The sequence below is a fragment of the Heliangelus exortis genome, chromosome 11 (genome assembly GCF_036169615.1).
Source record: "Heliangelus exortis chromosome 11, bHelExo1.hap1, whole genome shotgun sequence".
Lineage (NCBI taxonomy): Eukaryota > Metazoa > Chordata > Aves > Apodiformes > Trochilidae > Heliangelus > Heliangelus exortis.
In genome coordinates, this window is record NC_092432.1 from 20,112,444 (window position 1) to 20,136,498 (window position 24,055).

Below are 24,055 nucleotides of genomic sequence, written 5' to 3' on the forward strand. Positions count from 1 at the left end.
ACTGCTTGAGCTATCAAAGTTAGTATATGCAGCAAGCAATCAGCATTAACTGGAGTCTTGGGAGATACAGAAAAAAAACTAAATGTCTGTGTTTAGCTGTCCTTCCTGAAATACCTTTTTATTACAGATCTCTGTTGTTCACTTAATTTCCTCAGTCTAACTCAAGTTTTACCTTATTTCTTAGATCTGTTGACAGCCCAAACGCTTGGTTGTATCAGGGAACATTTTGCAAACTCTTAGTGAGATACATCAGCCTGATTTTACCACAGCACCAGCTCTTCTTTTATGGTTGGGGTCCCTTGAGATCAGGTGCGAAGATGTAAGGGGGACTTGAGTTGATTTGCCTTGGTTTCTGTTGAATTGCGTGTTATCCCAAAACAGCATGTGTTGAATTTTAGAGGATGGCTGTGTCATGCTGCTTAATTGGTGTTTCAGTGACATTTTGTTTGATGGCACACATAATGAGATGTCTCTGATGCTGTGTGGCCATTGCAATGGTCCATGTAGCTTTCCAGGTGATTTTTACTCCGCCGTTGCCTCGTTGCTCTGCAGTGCCCCAGCTTAGCATTGGCCATTTAATCAGCTGCCCTGCTCAGATGAGCCCTCCTCCTCCTTGTCCTGCCCTAAGCAGAAGGTCAGGGCAGAATCAGAGACTTCCTTTCCACGGAAAGAGAGAAGAACCTACAATGTTGCAGAAAGGCACCAAGGAAAGGCTCTTTTGCATTCTCTAACCAAGCCTCCCTAAGCGATGCTTTGCAGAGGCATTTTCACCCCTGGGTTCCATCTCAGCCTCGTTCACCTGGCCTGTCCAGGCTTCCTCCCACCGGATGCTCCTGCCTGTCTCTGAGCTCAGTAATAAGCTGCTGGCCAGCTGTGAGCACCAACCTGCTTTGCTGCAGACTGCTGGTTTGCTCCCCACCACCTGAGAAATATCCACAGAGAAGAGGCAGAGGCTGGTTTCAGCTCGGCGTGACCCAGTTCTGCTGGGCTGCTTCCCTTGACAAGGCACCAGCACGTGCTGGAGGATTTCACAAGGTTCAGGGAAGGAGTTCCAGGGGAGGGGAGGTGGCTGTAGCTGCAGGAGCAAAGCCAGGGGCACTTGACTCTTCCAAAGCATGCAGTCCTGGTTTGCTGAAGGCTAAATAAGGAGTAAGGTACCTTGCGGAATGAGGAGAGATTTGCTTTGTCGTTAAAAATGGGGTTTCTGCCAAAAAAGAGCAACTTTGCTGCTGGGGAAATGTCTGTTTGTACTGCCAGGCCTCTGCTCAGTGCCAGCTTGTGCTGCACTAAAGCAAACGAAAGGCAAATTATCCAATATCGAATGTGGAACTGTCTCTAAATGCATTGAAAATGTAGTTTATTGTCTTTTGGCATTTCCTAAAAAGCCTCTTGAGCTCCTGTTGGCAACTGCTGATACTGAGGGTACTTTTAGCTGTTTAAGTCTTCCTGTTCTAACAGGGGTCAAAGGGCTGTAAAGATCTTCTCAAAAGGATATAGAAGGAATCATTAAAAGGGAGGGGGAAGAAAGTGACAGAAGGTCAGCCTTTTTTTTTTTAATGGGTGCATCCCCGAGGGGGTCAGACACAGTTGAGCATTATACTCCAGCTCCAGTACCTGATTTTTAGAAACCTACAGAAAATCTTATTAGCACTTCTATAAGCATAAAATGCAGGAAAGAGACCGGTGTTCTAGGCAGAAGTAAAAGAAAAAAACATTAAAGAAATCAATTTAGTCTTTCAGATGAATTTAAATCAACGTAGTGCAAGGATATGAGCAAGATGAGGACAAACACTCAAATATGTACAAGACATTTTATGGTCCCTGGGATGTGTGTGCATGTATCTGTGTGTGTTTAATTCCCTGCTGATCTTTGTCCTTAGAGACAAATTTACTGTATGCTCATTGCTATAGCATGTCATGTAGCTTTTTATAAGGACTGGTGTAGGGCAAAAAATTTACCTTTTTATGTGACACAGCCAAACAGAATTGTGAAGGTTTTCAGTGATTTCTAGACAGCAAGCAATAAACTGCGTTTGCACCCACACACTTACTGCCTAACACCCCATCTGGTAACATTTCCACGTCTCCAGGAAAGAAATCAATAGCAATAATCTGTGAGGGCCTCATAGGGTGTATATTTTTTTATCGCAGTGCGATTTGGAATTTTTTTCCTATCTGCTTACAGCACTAGATTGTTCTTTTTTTTTTTTTTTTTTTTCCAGCTAACGTTGGAATCTTGGAACCATTACTGTATTTTATAAAAATCAGTGACTAACACTGGGGTCAGAATAATATATTCTAAACACTCCTATTCAATAATATCATAGTGTTCAGACAGCAAAGTCCTGCTCGGTAAAGGCACTGAAAAAAATCTCATACAGTATGGACCCATGCATTTAAAATTATATGCTAGCAGACTTCAAAGACAAGCATCCCAAAAATTCATGATTACTTAAAGATAGTTCATATTAAAAGGGTGTATGCCTCTAGCTTTCATTTTGCTCCAAAGGAGAGAAGAAATTGTCCTTATATTCTGAAATTTAGAACTGTGTCACTGTTGGTTTTCTGTGTAAGGAGGAAATATGATGCTTTGTTACTGGTCTTATTTATTGCAGACCTTGTCTGGAATCTAGTATTGAAGCTGTGCTTGATGAGTTGCTGCCTTGAACTTTTCCACTGATCAATGCTGGTGCTATGGCTGCATGAAAGAATAGCTTTCCTGAGGAGAAGCTATCACATGGGAAACACACTACACAGTAAGCTAAGAAATCTGCTATAATCTTGTATGCTTAGGCTTAGAAATGTGTTTCCCAAAAGAAATGGTGATAGTGAATGACCATTTAAAAACTGAGATGTTACATGAGCAAGAGGTCAGGTCAAGAACAGGGAGGCATTAAAAAATAAAAAAATAAATAAAAAATAAAAAAGAGAGAAAGAGCAAGATGGGGGAAAGAAAGGAGCAGAAACCCTCCTTTCACTAACACGATAAGACACAACTGGACAAAATGCACGGCTGAAGAAGAGGACATTACAGAGCCAGGAGACAGGAATCATATTTCTTCTTCTCCGTGCAGTGACAAAAAAAAAATAAAAAAACATTGTTTTGATTTTTGCTGTGCAAATAATAAGCTTTATTTAGAAAATGTAGCTGCCGAGTTGTTCTCCACAAGAAATAATTTTTCACAAGGCATTTCCTTTGGAAGTGGCATTTCAGCAGGGTTTAGCATGGGCAAATCCATGTAGCTGTCGAGCATTTCCCTTTGTGCCCAGGCTGTCAGTTGTATGACACTGGGGTTTTTCTCACATAGAAAATACTCTGTGTTGGACCAACTGAAATCCTGCCTTTTAAGTCACCAAAACACCTTCTCATTTGGTTACCAGCAGGGCACACAGCAAGTCTCTCTTGGTGCTGTTAATTTTTTAATGAAATTAACATGTTTCTCTCTAAATAAGTTTCTCTCTAAATAAGTTTCTCTCTAAACAAGCCAGTTGTAACAAAAATGAGTTTACATTTTTGGAGCATCATTGTCATAGAGGCTGCATGAAGATTACCTAGGTTAGATACACAGGATGCCTGCAGCTGTAAGTGAAGATTTTAATATCATTTTGGGGTCTTTTTAAGTTAATACAAAACCTGAAATCTGGGGATGACCTAACCTTATTCCTGCTATAAATGACTGCTCTTACATCATTTTTGCCCCAACAGTTCCCATCTCGTCTGTCTTCATTTGCACTCTGAAAATCTGAAGAAACAAATCCCAACACTGAACAAATAATAACGTTGTGAATAAGGATTCTGTAGGTTGAATCACTGATGGAAATATAAATGGGGCTGAGAATCCTGTCTTGCCCATGTGAGCAAGAGTTGCTGGACTCTTTTGCATTAAGTAGGCTCATAGGGATGCGTTTGGGTGGCTAATCTTTGGTTTCTCTTTGCTTGTTTTTAAAATCTTACCCTCTTTAGGTAGGTAGAGTGAGAAAAATCATGCTCTTCTCATTCACATCATAGCAATAAAATAAATCCATGATGAGTGGAGTAATTCAGGTACTGTGGGAAGGAGAGCTATGCAAATGCCTCAGTCAGTGGTTTTTTACCTGTGGTCCAACTACTATGAATGAGAGCACTATAAAAGGTAACTGGGGATAGGAAACCTATTGTCACTTGGCTTAAATTTTCACTGTCCCTATCAACAGGTTTTAGATGTATAAACAGTGAAGGGGTTGAAAGCCACTGACAAGAAAGCAGTCAGACTGTTACAGGCACTGGGAACAGTTATGTTCACTCAGTATTGTGTCAGTCTGAACATTTGAATCAATTCTTCTAATACTGTTGCAGTTCATTTGGTAGTCTGAATCAAAACAGAAGAGTAAAAACTTAGTGTTTTCAATAAAATTATATCTGAGCTTAGCCATTCACTTACATCCATCTGTCAGAGCATTCATAGGATGCAGGGGCTTAAATGAGTTGTGACCTTATGAGACAGTCTGCTGTTTGGAGACTATATAGGTGACTGCTGGGTTTTGAGTCTTGACCTTTCTGTTTATATTCATCATGGATGTGCAGATACTTTTATTCTTTCCGGAAAAAGGCTGTCAATCTTCACACTAATTTTAATGCCTGTGCAATGCAGAACAGTGGTGGATCTTAACAATAACAATCACCAACTGACTAAAATTAACTAATTCAGACTGCTATGCTAAATTGGGTATGAGTGGGTTTGTTTCAGGCAGGGCATGGAAGCACAGGTGCAGTCGATAAATAGGGACACAGAGGGTGCCTAAACACGCTCCCACTCCGAAGTGATCTCCCAGCAAAAAAGCTCTGACAAATCACTTGTGACTTTCCAGAGCTTGTTGAGCTGCTGTTCAGTTGAGCTGTATTTCTCTAGACTGGAAGTGACAGGAAGCTGCACTGATACTCGTGAGTTCAGAAAGGACTTGAATTCCTAACCCAAAATCCCGATGCCTTCCAAGGACTGGCCACGTGAGCAGTGCTTGACCCCTCAACTGGGCCAAGGCATCTTCATCACATCTGCTTCCTTGTCTCTGGCACAAAACTTCATTCTTGTTCAGGGACCAACTTGGGAGTTCTTACACCTCCTGCCCCATGAGTTGGGGAGACCCTTCTTTGCCTCTCTGCCCACCCAAGGAGGCTCACGTGGTCTCCCAGGGGCAGATTGGCACCCTGATATTTCTTCTGCCCCCAAAGCTGCCTGGACACCCCACTGCTGGGAGGTACCAGCTCAAGTCATCCAACAAGCAATACAGAATACAGCCTGAAATGATGATCACCCTGTTCTAGCCATGGGAGGATGATGTTCCCACAGGGCTCTGGTCCAGCAGCTCTCTGCTGTGACAGGACAGGGATACAGAAAAATTATTTGCTGATAATCTCCAAAAATTATGTTCATTTATACTTTTATCCCAATCAATTGCTGAGTATTACTGAGCACAAAAGGGAACTTATGCTGAGGCTTTAGTACCCCAAGAAGAAGAGCTTTGTGCAGGCCAGACACCTGATTCTGTGTGGCAGAACTGTCCAGAGCCCTCATTTCCCTATGGCCTTGGGTTTTATGCTGGCACCACCTGCTCTTCCCCAAAATCCCCCCCTGCTTTTACCACCCCTCCTGCATGTTCACATTCTTTCTCATCTTCACCAAGTCTTTTCCTCCCAAATTATATCTTTATGTGTAACTTCTTTATCAGAAAAGCCTCTGTATGGCTCTTCAGAGGAAATTCAGCTGGGGAAGCAATTATCTGAAGAAATAAACAAACAAAAGCAAAACAAAAAGAAAAGAGTTTCCAGTCCCAGAAAGGATGCACAAAATATTTTTCAAGCACATACTATGGAGCTCTTTCACTAAAGGCATATTGGCTTAAAAGAACTCCAACCCTACTCACAGCTGAGCTGTTTTCACCCAGAATTGCTCAAATCTATGCAAGTTAAATTGCTCCTTCCCCCCATGCTAGCCCAAAAAAGCCTTTATTACTTTCTATGCCCTGCCAAAGTCCTTGAGGACCCAGTCAGTGTCCAGCCAGTCACTGCTGGCAGTGCTGTTCTATCTGCCATGTCCTGTACCAGGAATTATGCACAAACAGCTGCTTAAGCAGGGTACAAAAAATACCACTGTGAGGCAGCTTCAGAACAACTTGCTAGCTTGCTTCTGCCAATATTCCTGTCCTTGTTTGCTTTACCAGTGGAAAAGGGTAAATTAAATTATAGTAAAATGTCTTCCTAAATATGCTTTCTCACTTCTCCTTCGTGTATACAAGCACTGCAGACATAGCGAGAGATTATGTATCCCAAAGGAATTTGGTGCAATATTTTGTAATTCTGATTGAAATGTGTTCTGTCTGGTCCCCATAGTTTAATTTAGAACAATTAAGGTTCAGAGTACATGAGCTTGCAAAGCACATTACAAACAATGGCTGCAGAATAAACTGCAAATCAATCCACACTAAATCACCCTGAAAATCCCTGCGAACACAACAAAGAGATCTAGATTCACAGCCCTTTAATACAATCTCCTCTGTCTTTGTAGCCCTAAGTAGTTCTGATTCTTCGTTTATGGAAAAATGTGATCCAATTATTTGGGGGCTGGGGGTTTTTTTGGTGGTTTTTAGCCAAAATAAAACGATAAAGAATCATCCCAGATGTGTTTATGCAGGCATGTCAAATCAAACCACAAGAGAGGAGCCGCTGCTGTGCTCCGTTCTCTGCTGTACCTCACGATGCTTATTTCTAATGATTGCCTTGCTGCTTTTATAGAGGATATAGATGAGCAGGGGGTACTAATATAATTAAACCTGATAAGAGGGTGTCCTGAATATCATGCACGTGCGTGCACAGCCTGTGTAATAGGGCTAGTACTTGTCACACTTCGACTTTCTATGATTTTCACATTACCTTTATTATTCTGGCTGACTCCAACATTCTCTGCTTTTAGGACAGTGGCTTTTCATCATATACCTAAAACATTATTTTACATGAGGTGAAGTCAGGTTAAAAAAAAAAAAAAAAAAGCAAAATTCCTCTGATTTCTGCAAAACTAAGGTTTTATTTCCTGCGTGTGCACTCATGTTTTAGAAACAGCAGGCAATATTGAAGTAGGCAATATGTGTATAGAAAATAAATATGGTTTTCAGCAGATAGTCTAGCACAGCATATTCCCATATTCATATGAACAGGCTTGCATGTGTAGATCATGTGTGGTCATTGGAAGAAAACTGGTTTGGTTTGGACTATGAAAAGAGCTGGAACCTCCATCCAGCAAGGTTTGTGCACGGTCTCCTTTTCAGACCCTGGACAATAACCTATTCCTCACAATCAAAGTTCAGTGAAGGGAAATGGCTTCCAGGAGAGCAGAGTAGCCTGGCCAGCCCCCGAGCAATCACACTACGTGACAGAAGGCAAAGCAGGAGCTATCAGGATAATTGCCTCTGGAAATGACCATGGGGGAGGGCCTGATCCAAAACCCTCACCGGTCAATAAGAGGCTACCACTGACGTGGGCTCACATCATCAGTTATTATTGGAAAGATTTTTTTCCAGGACAGTGGTTCTGATTTGAACGTTCTTTGCACAGAACCAACAAATACAAACACCCAGCCACTGAGCAAGGCGGTGAAGGGGCTGGGATACGGCTGACATGTTCATCAGCACTTCTCTAGGGCTCACACTGTCTCTGCAGAGCCCCACAGGTCTCTCCATTCTTACCTTAGTTCTAATAATATTCAACACTGCTGTTACATAAAACGAGCAGTAAGACAAAATGATGTCAGTATTTTTCCACACTGACACTTTGCTGCATCCTGCAGTGATCTGCATGGTGCATTCCCCTCAGCGTGGACAGGGGAAGGGCAGCTGGTGTGCCACACATCCTCACAAACCAGCACAAAGCCCCTTGCACCAAGGTCTCTGCCAGCCTGGCAGGTTTATGGATGTTTGTGCTCCGTGCAGTGCAGTTGTGCTGGGCTTGCTGGGTGTCCTCTGTGACACCTCCCATCACTGCAGCACCCTAAGCAGCCCTGAGCCCCAGAATGCCCTCGGCACATGTCAGTCACGTCCCCGTTGTGTTCAGCCCATTACAGGTTTTACATTTTCCAGTGTGGGCAATGTACAGCCTGGCTGAGGCCAATCAATACACTCCAGGACCATTATCCTATAAAATGCCCACTTATTTAAAAAGGGGGTGGGGGTACAGACCTTCAGATCTGTTCCAGCTCCCTTAAAGTCAACCGCCAAACTTCCATTGATTTTTCAGAGGCAAAGAGTTGGCCTCTGCTTTAAAACATTCACAACCCAGAAATAACAGCAACAAGCAGAAAAATATAGAAGCAGCATCTTCAGTCCATATGCTGTCATCTGTGTGATACTTCTGTCATTAAAAACAAACAATCAGCTCTTTGGGAGAAAATAAGGGTGCATAAGCAGTTGTGTGTTGCAGAAGCTCTCAAATCACAGGCGATGATTATGAGGGCAAGGTGTAAAACCTGGTGGGTGGTTTATTTGCATCTTCTCACACTGCTTTCTGAGCCACATTTTCCTTCCCCCTCACCAGCACTCTGCTCATCCTCGCTGTTGTGCTCATTAGTCTGCTTAAGATGCACTGCAGGATTCAGCTTGTTATTTTAAGTAAAATAATTGAATTAATCTGGGATTCCACAATTATTCCTTTTTAAGAGATAAACATAGTTAATCTGAGTACAGCAGTGTTTGTTCCTTAACCTGGGAGCCCTGAATTTTAAGCAGACCCAAGAGATGATTTTCAGAGAGGTATTAGCACAGCACTTCTCTCTGTGGCAGTGTCTGTGTCATGCCCCTAATCCTGCACCACTACTGTGCAGAAACAACAGTAAGTGCCAAGCTTGTAAAGACCTTTAGGAACCGAGTAACTTCCTCCAGGGTAAGCAGCTCTTCTGTCAAAGGTTCCCAGCATCTGTGGGGTTAGTGCTGACTTGTGAGGATTGCATTAACTGATTTTCACTGTCACGGTACCACTGGTGAAAAGGGAGATGATAAAAGACATTCTTGATGAAAAAAAAATTCTGCCATTTTCATTTCAAACAAGGCACTGGCACCATTATTTTAGCCTTGTGTTCACTGGGACAGTATGGATGAAAAGGAGATGTTTTGTTTTGTAGCTATGGATATAATGGCTGCAAACCTGTCCTTGGATGCCAGATCGTGAGGACAGCTGAGGAGGGGGTCTTTCCTGGGAGGGTCCCTCCCAGGGGCTCCCCAAAACTGCACAGGTTGCACAGGTGGAGTGTTGGGCATTTCCCTGGGAGGTGCTCACATGCAGGGGTGACAGGGACAAGCTCCAGCCAGGGGGAAAAAATCTACCCTTTTTCTCTGGAAACGCTGCTAAAACTTCTTCCCAAAACGGAGTGATGGATGCACAGCTTTCCAGGAGCTGCACACTGGAGGTGTCCTGATTCTGCAGCAGGTTTGAAAGCTTTCCTCCTCCCTGGTTTGGGAGAAGCCCCATGGGTGAGGCTGCCAGCAGCATCAGTGCAAGGGGCAGGTGGCCATGTGGCCATGTCCCTTACCTGCCTGTCCCCAGGGGCCACCACTGCCCCTGCCCTGGGCCAGGCTGGGCACACACACCTGAGCCTGGGAACGTGCTCTGCTCTCTGGGTATCTCTGTGTTCTGACTCCATTCAGGGACACGTCTGCTCCTTTCACTATTTCCCCTGGAAATACAGTGGTGCTACAGCTTCACCATGGTGTAGGCTCCACTACAGAGGAAATGTTTTTATCTTAAAAGCCAGTGACCCAGGAGGTTTATTTATATGGGAGGACACTAACCTTTGGTCTAAATATTTCATCCTTGTTCTCAGTTCAGAGAGGAATTTTTATTTTCCTCTAAACATCAGTGAAATATTCCTTGGCCGTTTTAGAGTCCTCCACTTGAAAAGACATTTCTTTCTATGGCAGTATTTCAGATGCTTTTATACAAGAAGCAATACCAGATGACTATTTGCTTGTGTCTTTTTTAATTACATCATTCCTGGAATGAAGGGCACGGCCAGAGGGGCCCATCCTGCCCCCTAGGTGAGTGCCTTTCTCTCTCAGTGAGATGGCTGGGCTCATGGCTGCTCTTGCTGCCTCCAGGGACCCTCCCAAATTGCATTTCTCAACAGGAAGGATGAAGAGCAGTTTCTCTCCTGGCCTCCCCATGAGCTTTTTCCCTAGAAGAGTACAGTTCAGTAGCCACAGCATCCCTGTACATAAGCATCTCAGGCACAACAGGAGAAACCTAGGTATCCCCCTGCCCTAATTACAGGGTTTATCTGGAAAATAGGCACAGCACCTCTTCCCTAGGGTGTTTGTAGAGAAAGGAGAGACCAGAGAGTAGAGGTGAGGCTGCAGGTATGAAGTAAAGCACAGCAGATGGAAGAGGATCCCCTTCTTGGACCCCAAGAGGTGCCAACCCATTGAGCCTGCTCATGCATGGAGTTGTGGTCACTCTCAACTTTAATTCTGAAAATTAAATTTAAGCACCTCAGATAGTAAAATATAGCCAGGTGATAATTCTGAGGAATTTATTAAATCAGGAACCTGAATATCACCTAAACATTTTTGATCAAACCTTTACAAAACATTATACAAAAATTGATTTTGTTGGCTTTGAGAGAGTTTCCACATTATTTAAATGGGAATGGATATAAGCACATGCTTAAAACTTAAGCAAATGCACAGATGCTTCTTTGAACTCAGGGGCCCAAGAACATGTCTTGAAACTTTTCCTCACCAGAAGGAAGGTCATCTCTTACTCTGACTCCACCAGGTAATTTTGCTGATTGTTTTCCTTCTCCTTTGAGTTTCATCATAACCGATAAGAAAATTTTCGAGCCATTAGTGTGTCCCAAAAGGAAAGCCATGTCTAGGCAGTGCCAAAGAGCAGGAGGACAGGGCACAGCATGTCAGGGTCCCAGCCAGTGGCCTTTCCCCTCAGCCACCACCACGCTCTCACCAAGAGTGATGAGCAACTCACTGGGGCTGCAGGATCCCTCCCGTGCCCCGTCCCAGGGTGGCAGGGCTGGCAGCTGCCTGGGTTGCTGCTGGGAAGAATGCTAATTTCCTGAGGAATTTATTGGAAACAAGATTCAGATTGAATTATGGTGTAATTATGAACTGTTTTTGTGTGTGCTACAAGACTGGGAAACTTGCCACTGGGCAAAATCCACTGTGCATCAAATAACCACGGGAGAACCTGCCAGTACTGCCAGCCCTCCCCTCTCCTTCAATTAAACTGCCAGTTCTGCTCCTTCTGACTGCCAGTTACACAAATTAAACTGTTTTAGCCTCATTTACAATATCATAAGTAAAGACTGACAGTCTGAAAGCATCAAACACCCTGAGCTTTCAGCAGCCTTACTCCTGCAATGACCATATGCTTGCGCACTGTTGTCTTTCTCAGCTGATCTGATACAGAATTAATTGACACTCAGATTTTAGCTTTAACATAGCAGCTGTTAGCTGCAAAACCACAATCAGGGCCACTCTTTAATCAGAAAATGTACCAGCTACCTTAAGGGTCTAATTTTTTTTAACAGCTATGAGCGATTGCTAAAGCTTACGTGATCCAGGCATCATTTTAGACCGAGTTGAAATCCTGCTAAAAGTGCCCCTCTTTTTCTTTATGGCTGGATGATGTTTGGCACTTGGCAGAGAGAGAGACGTGGAGTCAAAATATAAAGGATGAGTCACTTGTGAGGGTGGTTCAAGGAAAGGACCCAATTTCCAGCCAGGGAAACCCTGCCATGGCCCACACTGGTTTTGGCTCCTGCCAACAAGCACCCTGAGTCTGATGTTTCTGTGAATATCTGGGAAGCCTCCTTGGGCAGAATCTCAGCTGGTAGAATAGAGCACGAGTGATTTACCCCAGCTGGAAGAATGGGTTTGAATTTGGCAAATACATTTAACAAAGAATGGCTGCTCTCAGAAAGCAATTGTATCATGGCATAAACTGGTCAGGGAAGTCAGTTTTGGACATCTCACATGGGCAGCCAATTTCTATATTTTGTTGCAAAAGCCTCAACATATTTAAAAATATGATATTTCTTCTATTCTTTTGGTCTTGCTGATCTTTCACCCTGCTTAGAATTGTTTTTTTTTTCCTTGAGTTCTAATAAAATGAGTTAAATAATTAATGCCACAATCCTATAACTGATTATAGAATTTTTTTTCAAAATTGCATAGCGCTGTTCCCATACTAAATCTTTTTGATTAATGATTTTTAAAGAAGGCTTGTTACATCCATAATATAAAAAAGTAGAGATGTAAACTACTGAAGTAAAATTCTAAATACCTTTTCTGAGCCGTAATTTATTTTAAAAGCTTGATACTTGATGTGTACGTAGGAAATACTAACACAGAAGAAATATTCTGAAGAAACTGCAGAGATAAACCTCCTCTTCCATACCCCCCTGAAATCTAGTTTATGTCCATAGGTGAATTGCTGCTGTGAAGCCACTGCAATTTGACTTTGTACAAAAAGGGTCATTGAACAGAAGGTCAGGCAGCTGGCCATTTCCATTTCAAAGATGCTATCAAAAGGGCAAGAGGCAGTTCATCCAGCAGCCCTTTAGCAAACAAGATTTTCTCCTTTCTCATTTATGATATTTTTTATGCTAAAATAGTTTACAGGCTACGAAGAGAAGGGCCTTGATTCGTTTTCTTTGCAAGGGAAGTCGACTAAGTGGAGCTTGGAAAGGACTTTGGTTCAAGAAATCAGAAGAGCTTTTGAGTAATGAGGAGCCATTTGGTGTCCACTTATCAAGAGCCTGGCAGGAAGGCAATAAATCATTGTGTGGACTCTCTGCTTCAGCTGAAGACAATTGGAAAAGGTAGCTCTTTTATTACAAATTATGGCTTATCACCTCCTTAATGGCAGGCCTCAGCTTTACGAATACTTGAGCTTATTAATCAAGATAAAGCAAACAAGTTCAGAAAAGTTTGGGGGTCCTGCATGCCAACGTGCTGTCACGGGGGAAAGTCCACTGCAAGGTTTGCAGCACTGCCTGACAGCTGGAGGCACAATCCATCCCTCCTGCCAGCTGCTGACAGCTCCAATGATACTGCTGCTTCTGGGATTAGAGAAGTGCCTCTTGCCAAAGTGCAGCTAAAATTCACCCATTACAGAGATTTAAAAAAAATATTAAAAATAGTTTTAATTAAAAAAATATTTTTAAATATTTTTAAGTAGGTTTAAAAATTACAGAGATTTGCTAAAAATAGTAAATTTTTACTTTCCGAGTAAAAATGATTTGAAAATAATGCCTTAAAAATAGGCAGTTCCTCCTCTAGTATTGAGTGCACTTGTATGGTGGGACAGACAGAGCCAGAGGCTCTGCCAGCACCTTGCCCAGGCTGGTGATTCCCATGAAGATGCCCCTGCCTGATCAGGGTTGGTACCTTAGCTGGGCATTTTAAGAAAAAGACATGCATCTTGCTCACAGGAAAAAAAAAAAAAATGCTTGAAAAAAAATGTTAAATGTTGGTCCCATATTTTACTCTACATACCATCCTGCCTGGCAACTCAGAGTGCTTTTATACTGCAATTGCATAGATTTTATTTCACAAATACAAGGGGAGAGAGGGCTATCTTAGCAGAGTCCTTTGGAACTGAAAAGAGTACTTTTGGGTCCCCAACCCCAGCACTCAGCCCTGAGGAGGAGCAAAATATAAGTATTGAAATTTCTGAAAAGCAAATAAACAACCTTTCTGTACAAATTGGTGTGAGAATTTTAGGCTTCAATAAGTCAGTGTTTCTAAATGGATAGAATGAATTATTTCTTCTGAGGCAAATTTTGAAAGTGGGTCCCACTGCAAACAGATTCCTGACCTGTGCTTGGGCTGCTACGTGCAAAACAACTGATAAGAACCTGAAACTCTTTGGTCATCCTCCCTTCTCTTGCCGTGTCAGAGGTAACAGAGTGAGCTCACTGCTTCCTTGCCAGCACAAATATTTTTCGAGGCATGTCAGTGTAAGTTCAAAATATGTCATTGTAAAATGTTTATACAGCATTGAGCTGAAAATCTATCGATATATCTGTGCTGTACCAATATATTGTGATAATAAGAACACTTCATCACAACAGGTCAATATTTATTGGAGTACATCAATCCCTTGCCAATGTGGAAATGAAGGTGTCCATTACCTGAAGTTGGTTGTATATTCAGAGTTGTAGATTCACTTATAAAAACCAACAACTGAAGGCTCTGGATACTATGCAACAACGTCCCTCCATTGACTTGATGAACCTGCCTGAGTTTACACCAGATAACTCTGGTATTAAAAGCCTTCCCAGAGCACCTCAGAGGGACTCACAGGATAAGGCAGTGCATTTATACTGGGCACCCAGCCTGATATGCAGTGGGCAGAGCAGTCCCACGGCACATGGTGGAGGAGGTGGCACCAAGCTTCAGCCCAGTGAGCAGCACCCATCCCTGGGTGAGCCCCTGCCCTCTGCCCCCCCCCCCCAGCAGCACCTCAGCACCCAGAGGCACAGGAAGATTGCTGATGCTTTCCTGTGAGCCCTCCTGTATGGTCTAAAGGAACATGGAAGGCAGCATGGAAGGGGAACGTCCTGGTCCTTTAGGAACACCTCTCCCATCTGCTTTGGGAGCATTGCTGCCAGCAATTCCTGCTCCTGCTGGGCTGGTGCTGCCCCACTGCCCATTGCCAGCATGGAAGTGCATCCCTTGGAGGAGGGAGAGAGAGGTCAGGGATGTGGTAATGGCTGGGGAAGACTGTACAGAGAGAAATGAGTAAATATTTTCTATTGTCCCTCCGTAGCTTTATCCCTGTTAACAATATTGATTGTGGAAAGTGAAGGTGAAGTATATGATTTTAAATACAGCTGTTGCAAGTCATAATTCAAATAAGGACATTTCAAACATGTCTGGAGCATGGCAGCAGCAATCAGCAGCACAGGGACGCCTGCTAATGCAGCCACTAACAGGCTTCTGAAAAGCAGAAGGAAAATTGCCAGCTAAACAGGAGCCAGAGGAGCTGTGTGGCCTGCTGTGTTTTCCAGGATGACCAGTGATGAGTTTGTTCATGGTGTCCTTAAAGCAGGAAAAGCCTTTCCCACCCGGGTGGTTTCTCCCATGCCCCAGGAGGCTGCAGGGATGCGGTGCCGGAGGCGCCACTGCCTCCCCCTGCCCTGCACCACTAATGATGCTTCTCTGCTCTGGGCAGTGGCAGCAGCTGATGCTGCTTTTGTTTCTTTGACAATAATACAGATTTTAGACTTAGTAGTCACAGAGACATTTTTCTTCCTCCCTTCCTAGCCCAGCACAAGCTACTTTGACACCCCAGGGAGGGGCTCAGGCACAGCTCTGCAGCAGGCTTGGTGCTGCGGCACGAACCTGCGACCCCCAGCACTGCTGTGGACGTGCAAGTAAATTCAGGGGGACCAGAGGTAACTCTGAGGCTTTGAGCTTTCTGCTCATCAGCTCTGCTTCAGCATCACAGCTACACCTTGTGCCTTTAGTTTTAGCTCAGTTGCCACTTGCCAGGAGAGGAATGAAGAAAAATGTCACGATCTGCTAATGTAGCTGGGCCTTAGGGTGCTGCTTCCCTCACCGGGGTGAAGAGCAGGGCTCCCCCAGAGTTGGTCACAGCAATTATAAAATGAACCATGAAAAAAAAAAAACCTAAAAAAACCAAACAACAAAAAACCAAACTCTGGAGTAGCTCAGCAGCTTTTGGGTTGCTTTATAAGTGCTAGAAATTGTCCTCAGGTATTTCAGAGGGGCCTCCAGGCAGCTTCAGGTTGTGACTTCTTCCCATTAGCATCTTGTGTTTGGCATTTAGGTGAACCACCAGTTCTACCAGATTTGAAGGTACTGGGTACAGCAGACTGTAACCTTTAAGGCATAAAAATATTTTCCCTGAAGTTCAACCATGGGTTTTGTAGCTATCAAAGTTGATGGGAATTTTTGCCAATGGGACCGTGCTTATGTAAAAGTACTCCTGAAGAGGCAATCACTTTGTGGCTTTATATTTTAAAAGTTTAAAACAAAAGCCCTTCCTTTCTCCAAAGCTATAACATGTCAGAGAACCACAGACTTATAACCAGAGATCTATTCCAAAAACCTGTAAAGGGAAAAGCTAACAAGAGGTTGTAAGAAAAGGTCGATGAAGCTGTACAAAAGGGTAAATATTCTGATGGTTTCTCTCAGATACATTGATATTAAGTTCAGAAAGAATTCTCCAGGTATGTCTGGTGCTCAGCTTTCCAAGTAAATACTGCTTATCTCTGCTTTTAATCCAATGTAAGACCACTGGCTGAAGGTCTGAGCAGTTGGTGAAATTTCACCTAAAATTTTCAATCATTTTCAGTGTGAATTCATTCAGGCTGTGGAGCTGGAACAATTGCTATTTTGTGATATAAAATGAGGACATTAAACTTGACAGCAATTCCAGGGCATAAAATTTCAGCAGAGTGGTGAAAGTGGTGGAGCAGCTTGCTTCGACCTTTGGTCCATCATAAATGGGGAAAGAGATGTTTGTCTGGAAGGGAGAAAGCATCCTCCTTCTGGTGCTGCTTTTATTAATGCAGCAGCCTCCTGGTCACCTGTGCTCCCCCAGCACTCGCTTGTGGGGCTCAAACACCTAACCAGGAGGTATACTGAAGGTTGTAAGGATGGAGGAGAAAAATTGAGGCCAAAATGCCAAAATAGGTCTGCACCAAACCCTCTAAAGGGAGATGTGGGCAGAACACCCTGATTAGGCATATTAGGTGTATCAGCTACACTGAGTAACCAGTGTGTTATGCCAAAAAGCAGTCACCAAAGAGGGCTGATGAGTGGTTTGTGCTGAGTGAGCATCAGTACTGAGCCAAAGGTCTGTGAAAGTGCTACCTCTCAGTCCTGCTTCAAAGACATGTTGGCACATGTCTTTGAAGACAAGCTGGGCACAGAAAGTGCTAAAGAAATACAAAGTACCAGAGATTTCTGGTTGAGGTAGGTCCAAGTTTCATGGTGTAAATAACAAAGAAAGATCTAAATCTGTTGTATTCTCTGCAATCCTCTTTTTTCCTCATGGCTGGAGAAGCTACTGCTAATTTTTTGCTTGTGTTTATTAGAACATCATAATATTCTAACCTTGTCCTCTCCTCTTTTGCTCCCTAGAGGCCCACATTTTCCTGTCTGAATGCCAAGTACCTAAGCAGATTTTCCTCCTGATTCTGTACTCAGTAGAGTGATGAAGCTGTGTTTTCATTTGGAGCTTCAGAGCATCCTCCTGGTAGGAATACATTTTTCTTGGGTGCTGCATGGGTATCCCCTCAGTATGCTCACTTTGATCTCCTGTTGCTGTCAGAGCAGTGGTTCTCCTATCTCTGAGCTATGAGTATGTTGTGATTTAAGAGTTTTTTAAAGCCCCAGAGCTTGAGCCAGGCAGTGGAAATGGAAAAAATAACTCCAACAGTTTTGCTGCCTTTGCAAGGAGAGAGTGAAGAGAGACGTGGGTCACCCTGTGGAATCATAGAATCCTAGAATCCTAGGGGTTGGAAGGGACCTGGAAAGATCATCTAGTCCAACCCCCCCTGCCAGAGCAGGGCCCCCTAGAGTACATCCCCTAGGAACGTGTCCAGGTGGGTTTTGAATGTCTCCAGTGAAGGAGACTCCACAACCCCCCTGGGCAGCCTGTTCCAGGGCTCCGTCACCCTTACAGTAAAAAAATTTTTTCTGATATTCAACTTGAACCTCCTATGCTCCAATTTACACCCATTACCCCTTGTCCTATCACTGGTCACCACTGAGAAAAGCCTAACTCCATCTCCCTGACACTCACCCCTTACATATTTGAAAACATTGATGAGGTCACCTCTCAGTCTCCTTTTCTCCAAACTAAAGAGACCCAGCTCCCTCAGCCATGAGGAAAATGAGGGTGAGGAAATGAGGGTGAGCCAGACAAAATGAAGCTGCAGCCTCAAAAATTCGACATAGTTGAGTACAGGTAACATTTGCCAAGTGTTCCCAGCTCTGAGCAGGCAAACTGACCTGCAGCCTCTGATAGTGCCAGGTGGGTGCTGGTGAAGGTGATGCTGCAGAGCAGTCCACCACCACTTCAGTGACCTCTGGAAAAGTCCCCAGCCACGGCAAAGCCTGCTGCTGCATTCTCTGCCCACATGCAGTCTTGCACTAAAAATGACAGTCCGTGAACCCAAGGCTAAAAATGACAGTCCCTGAACCTAGGGAGGAGGTCCACGACCTCTCCTGGCTCAGAGCACAGCGATGCACAGCAGCAGCACCCAGGCAAACAGCTGCTTTGCAGGTCCTGGGAAGGCACCCGTGCAAAGGGTGCCTAACCCTAACCCCCTGCTGCCTTGGGTGCTGACAGCACCTTCCCCCTGCACCTCCCAGCCCCTCTTGCTGCTAGGGAGACACAGAGATGCTTCCCACTCCTCACCTGCTAAACCTCCAAAGCAAAGCTAATCCCCTCTCCACTCACACAGTGTTTGACCTACCCAGTGCCTGGAGAGAATAAAGAAAAGGCTGTGGGGTGCTGCAGGTCGAGGGAGTGCTTTGTCACCTGAAGGGGGAAAGCAGGGGAGGCTACTTAAAATGGATTTAAGGCTGATTTTGGCACCAGACCTGCTCCTGAGGAGTCATAACCTGGTGTTCCTGCAAATTCTTTGAGCTTTTAAAGCAGTGAATTTGAAACTTTCCTAGTAACGCATCAAATATTTCACACGGAGCTAATGACAGATGTAATATCACAGTTAAAATAAATAATTGGCACTTTTAAAAGCACTATGTTATTTCAGCTGTGTTCTTATGGTTCAGATATTTCTATGGAGTAGTCATATTTTCTTCTGACACCTTTACAAGTTGGGTTCAAAACGTATCATTACGAAATATGGTCATATGCATTAAAATTATAATTAAAAAATTGCTTTTCACCCTGACATGAAAAATTTAAAGCTGGTACCAAGGAACAAAGTACTTTAACCTACTGGATAAAAGGAAAGCAATGTATTATTTTAAAAGTGAATTATTTTTCAAGAGTTTATTTTATAATGGTATAATGACATTTGTGGACCCTAAAACAGAAATATTAGTTCTCACAGTTAATTAGCTCTTAGATGGAATTTTGCACACCCACGTTATGACTTATAATCACCTGTTTCTGGGTTCACAGCAAGGACATCAGGGGGAAGCAGCAGCAGCCCCCAAAACCTGTGTGAGGAGCCCTGGGGCCAGTGGGAGCCCCCCCTGCTCTGCTGCTCCCTGAGGCCACCAGGTCCCTGCTGCCATCCTGAGCTGCAGCATTCCCTGCTCCTTGCACAGGATCCCTCCCTCCCTCCTATTTCCTGGATTTCTACAAACCCTCCCCACGTCAGTACAGTCAGAACCATATCAAATGTGCAAAGTCAGGGTTTTTTTTTTTCCGTGGTCACCAACTTAAAAAAAAAACAAGAAAAGGGATTTTACTCTAAAAAGGTTGCACAGGAAGGTTAATTGTGAAGGGACTCAGTGTGGGAAATATCAGTTTGAGGAGCAGCTCTCCTAGAAAGCCAGGAGGTTATGGAAAGCAGGAGAGGATGGGGATGATGCAGCTCTGAAACCAGAACCAGCAAACCCAAGGGAGCTGAATCATCTCAAAAGGGAAAGTCACAGCCTAGGGAGTGCAGAGAGCCAGAAGAGGGTGCTACAATATCTAATTATCTGGAGAACTTATTTAAATAACTTTGTTTAAACACTTCTCTGACAGGGCTGTGAAGCCCTCCATCTGTCATTCACACAACCCAACTGCTCCCCACCAGGCAAAGGTCTCAGTTGGGTTCCTGAGGGGTCAGTGGGACCCCAGCAGGGTGACACATGGGCCTGGCCTAACCTCGTTTGGGTGGCAGACTGCATCTGAGGAGAAGAATATTGCAGGATGAAATTACCATGCAGGGAGCTGTTAGCTGTGTGGAAAATACCACCCTGGGCCTCATCACCTCCCTCTCCACCAGAGCCACCCCATTTACATGAGTTGTGCCCTCTACTGCACTGATGATTTCTGAGCTGGGAGGTGAGGTGTAAGAGGAGGCAAGGGACTGATGTTTAGTTGCTCTGGTTTTGCTTGTCATGTCATGTTATCTCCATCAGTCCCCATATGAGCACTGCAATTGCAGGAAAGCTGTGGGGTACTGGCCATAGTCCAGATTATATCAGAGATGGTGCTTTGCATCTCATTATCCATTTTAACTTCTCTAATTTAAAGCTCCACCTGACCAAGAGTGCCATCAAGTACACTCATAAGACCCATATTGTTCCATTACTTTTGAAATGGCCAAATACAGGAGGGTGGGACAAGCCTCTTTGCAGATGGGGAAATCTCTTTCCCTGCTGATAGCCATAAAGGTGCAAGAAAGGATAAGCAGCCCCAGTCCCAGAGATGACATGACACAAAGCCAAAGTCAGGTAAATTTATAAATAGTGTCTGTAGCTGCAGGCTTCATGTTTCTTCATGTTTTAGGTCCAAGGAAGTGATTCTGCCCCTGTGCTCAGCCCTGGGGAGGCCACAGCTTGAGTCCTGTGTCCAGTTCTGGGCCCCTCAGCTCAGGAAGGAGATTGAGGTGCTGGAGCAGGTCCAGAGAAGAGCAAGGAGGCTGTGAAGGGATCCAGCACAAGTCCTGTGAGGAGAGGCTGAGGGAGCTGGGGGTGTTGAGGCTGGAGAAGAGGAGGCTCAGGGGAGACCTCATCACTCTCTCCAACTCCCTGAAAGGAGGTTGGAGCCAGGGGGGGGTTGGGCTCTTTTCCCAGGCAACTCTCAGCAAGACAAGAGGGCACAAGAGGTCTCAAGTTGTGCCAGGGGAGGTTTAGGTTGGACATTAGAAAGAATTTCTTTCTGGAGAGGGTGATAAGGCATTGGAATGGGCTGCCCAGGGAAGGGGTGGATTCTCCATCCCTGGAGATATTTCAAAAGAGCCTGGATGTGGCACTCAGTGCCATGGGCTGGGAACCACGGGGGGAGTGGAGCAAGGGTTGGACTTGATGAGCTCTGAGGTCCCTTCCAACCCAGCCAATTCTAGGATTCTATTATTCTCCTCCTTGGGACATTGCAGAAAAAGCTGTAGTCCATCAAGCACCTTGCACTGGGCTAGTAGACTCTGCAGTCTATTAACAGGAATTCTGGAAATCGAAATAAGCATTGAATTAGCCCGATTCCCACTGCAAGTAACTGTAAATTGCTGAGAGAGCAACTGGTGTTTCAGAAGGCACGAGGAGAGGCTGTGGTTTCCTGTCCTCAGGAGCTTTGCCACACAGGCAGATAAAACGAGTCAAGCACTAGATGTATCCTAATATTCCTTGCATGCCAGAAGCATGTCAGTAATCACAGAGATGTCTACAAGCATCATAATTATTAAGAGCTGTCAGTGTTCCCATTACAAACCCCTCTGTGCCCAGAGCAGCCTCTGGTGCCCCAGGAGGTGGTGGGCTGGGGGCTGTGTCCCTCAGCTCCCCCTGACCCCCAGGGTTCCTCCTGCACCCTCTGGGTGTGGGGCAGGAGAGAAGCAGCTGTTCCAAATTGTGCTGGGACCACACACTCATTTCTTTCAAACCTTGCAATGACTTGTAACAAGGAAAGACATTTCTCAAGGACAAGAATATGATGTCTAGGATGTCAAATTAAATCTTGGGTGCTGGGTGTGAGAGCTTGGACTGCTTCCTTCACACAAGCAGAGTGGCACTGTGTGGCAGTCTCCAGAAAGAGCAGGGTCACAAAAGAGCAGGTGAAATGCTCAGAAATAACTTTTAAAGCTTTTTTTTTTTTTTTTTTTTTTTTTTTTTTCCAATTTTGTTTTCAAGGTTTTCCAGTCTAGAATTTTTAAGAGCAAATGGGGGGGGAACAAAAAAAGCAGTCTTTTTTCCTCTGCTTTTTGTCAAAAAGTTTTATTATTGGCACACATTAATACTTTATAAGAAAAAGATGTTGCCTGTTTCAGTCTGAACTGCTCTCCCCTACCTTCTGACCTGACAAAAGATTCACAGTTTTCTTCCAGAGCTGGAAATCTATTATGATTTCCCAGAGATAATTCTAGTGGTTCAAATGGGACACTATGCAATGGTTTTGTGCCAGTATTGTATAAGCAGAATCCTGGGGATTTGGGTGAAAATGGAGTGGCTTTTCTTGTAGGACATCATGTTTCTATCCTTACTCTGCCATAGCTCACACCTGAATAAATCTGATCTGATGCATGCAACCTTATGAGGGTAGTGTTTTACACCATATGTTGAAGTAGACTCATAGGACATAAACCCACGAAAGAAAAAAAGGCTGATTTATGGTTCTTGCTCTTTTTGTCCCTCCTGTGTGTCTAAATGTAACTTTCTCCCCATAACAATTTGTGCTGATAGCAAAGCTAATCAGTGGAAGAAAAAGATTCAAGATATCAAATATTCTAGGGCATTATGTGGCAACCAAGATGCTATTGAAGTTAGCAAGTATATTAAATACCATGGAGACATAAAGACAAACTACAGACCTTTCTCCTTTCTGGTTTGTAGGGGAGACACAAGCATGGTGCAGATCTCTGGAGCCTCTCCTCAGCACCACTCTGAGCATCCCATCAAGTCCAGCACTCACAGTGCAGGGATTTGCTGTCATCCAAGGGGATCTGCTGTCATTACTTCAGTAAGTCCAAAATTAACAGGACCATTAGGAACTGTTAACCAAAAGGCATCAATCTGAAACTACAACAACATTAAGTGGTTTAGAGGGAAAAAAAAAAAAAAAAAAGAAAAAAAAGTATTAGCAATCTCTTTCAGATTGCCCAGGGAGAAAAGGTTGGGAGTTGTTTGTATTTTGAAATGCCACGTTGTTATGGGGGGAGATTACATATTTGTCACTGGTGAAAGGCTGCCTTCCACCTCTGAGCTCTGTTCCCTGCACCAGGATCCGACCCCCAGAGCTTGCCAGGGCCCTGTCCAGGGCTGTGACACAAGGGTGGGGACACCCTGCTGAGTTTCCCAGGCTGAAACAGCAGCCTCTGGGGCTGAGAGCTGCTGGGGATGTGCAAAGGGGTGTGAGGGTTATCTGTGCTTGGTTACTGCCTGCTCTCTGCAGGCACCGTGTGGGGAATTGAGAGGAAAAGACATCCTGCAAGTGTCCATTTCAGCTCAGCCTAATTGGCTGTGGCCTTTCAATCAGGCACTTCATGAAGACACTTAGGAGTGTGCCTGCTGCTCTTCTGCATGGGCAAACTGGAGATGATTTGAGCCACAGGTTAAGAAGGAATGGGCCACCCCACTGCCATAATCAGCCCTCATCAATCACCACGTTCAGCGTGGACACAGAAAGGCTGAAGTGCTGCTAACAAGACTTTGTCAGTTAAAAGCAAGAGCTGAGGGTATCACAAGTGTTAAAACACTCTCTTTACTATACGGGAAGGCAAAGCAATCTATATCCCAATCACTGGAGTCATTTGAGGCACGGGGGTTGCTGACAAATGTGGATGGACAGATATGTAAAGATGATGCGTCATGAGCTCTGCTGATGAGTTTACAGCAGAAGCCTCTGAATTCACATCAAATGTGTCAAAGGGTGACAGAACTACATTACACAAACTCTGGCAGTTTAATTTGGTGTCAGCTATTAGTGTTGACTTTCAGCACTATTGCTGCTGAGTGTTTCTGCCAGCAAGGTGACATAGCCTTACAGATTGCTAAATTTCTTTGTTGTAAGAAATAGGGTTTGCTCACTGCACAGTGGTCCTCTAATAGAGGAAATCCAGAAGGTCAGAAAACTATTTTTCCAGTCTGCAGTACTCCATTTTGTGACCTAGACTTTTCATTATGTTATTTTTGGCTAAGTATTTGATTTTGTTACTGCACACAGAAAATGTCTATGTCTTGGGTTTTTTAATTATTCTCAGTTGCTTGAAAAGGTCTTATTCGTGTTGTGGGCTCTGCACAGTGTTGCTGGAATTTACCAGATGAACTGAAGGACTGTGGAAGCTTGGGAGGCTCTGAGAATTGAATTTTCTATTCAAAACATTCTTCAAGGCAAAGCAGTGTTTCCAGCATGTTTTGCTTATCAAGCACT

The 24,055-nt window shown here is 44.1% G+C and overlaps 1 long non-coding RNA gene across 2 annotated transcripts in view; it reads left to right on the top strand.

Moving 5' to 3' along the window:
• The window catches only part of LOC139800641 (uncharacterized), a 73,860-nt gene that overhangs the window by 34,725 nt on the left and 15,080 nt on the right, over nt 1-24,055 (top strand). The window contains exons 1-3 of one of the 2 annotated variants that reach the window (XR_011727855.1): nt 12,566-12,854; nt 17,149-17,263; nt 22,519-22,645. This is a non-coding gene — a long non-coding RNA (uncharacterized lncRNA). Of the gene's footprint in view, nt 1-12,565; nt 12,855-17,148; nt 17,264-22,518; nt 22,646-24,055 lie in introns of those variants that run through there. The other variant, XR_011727856.1, reaches the window with a different exon arrangement.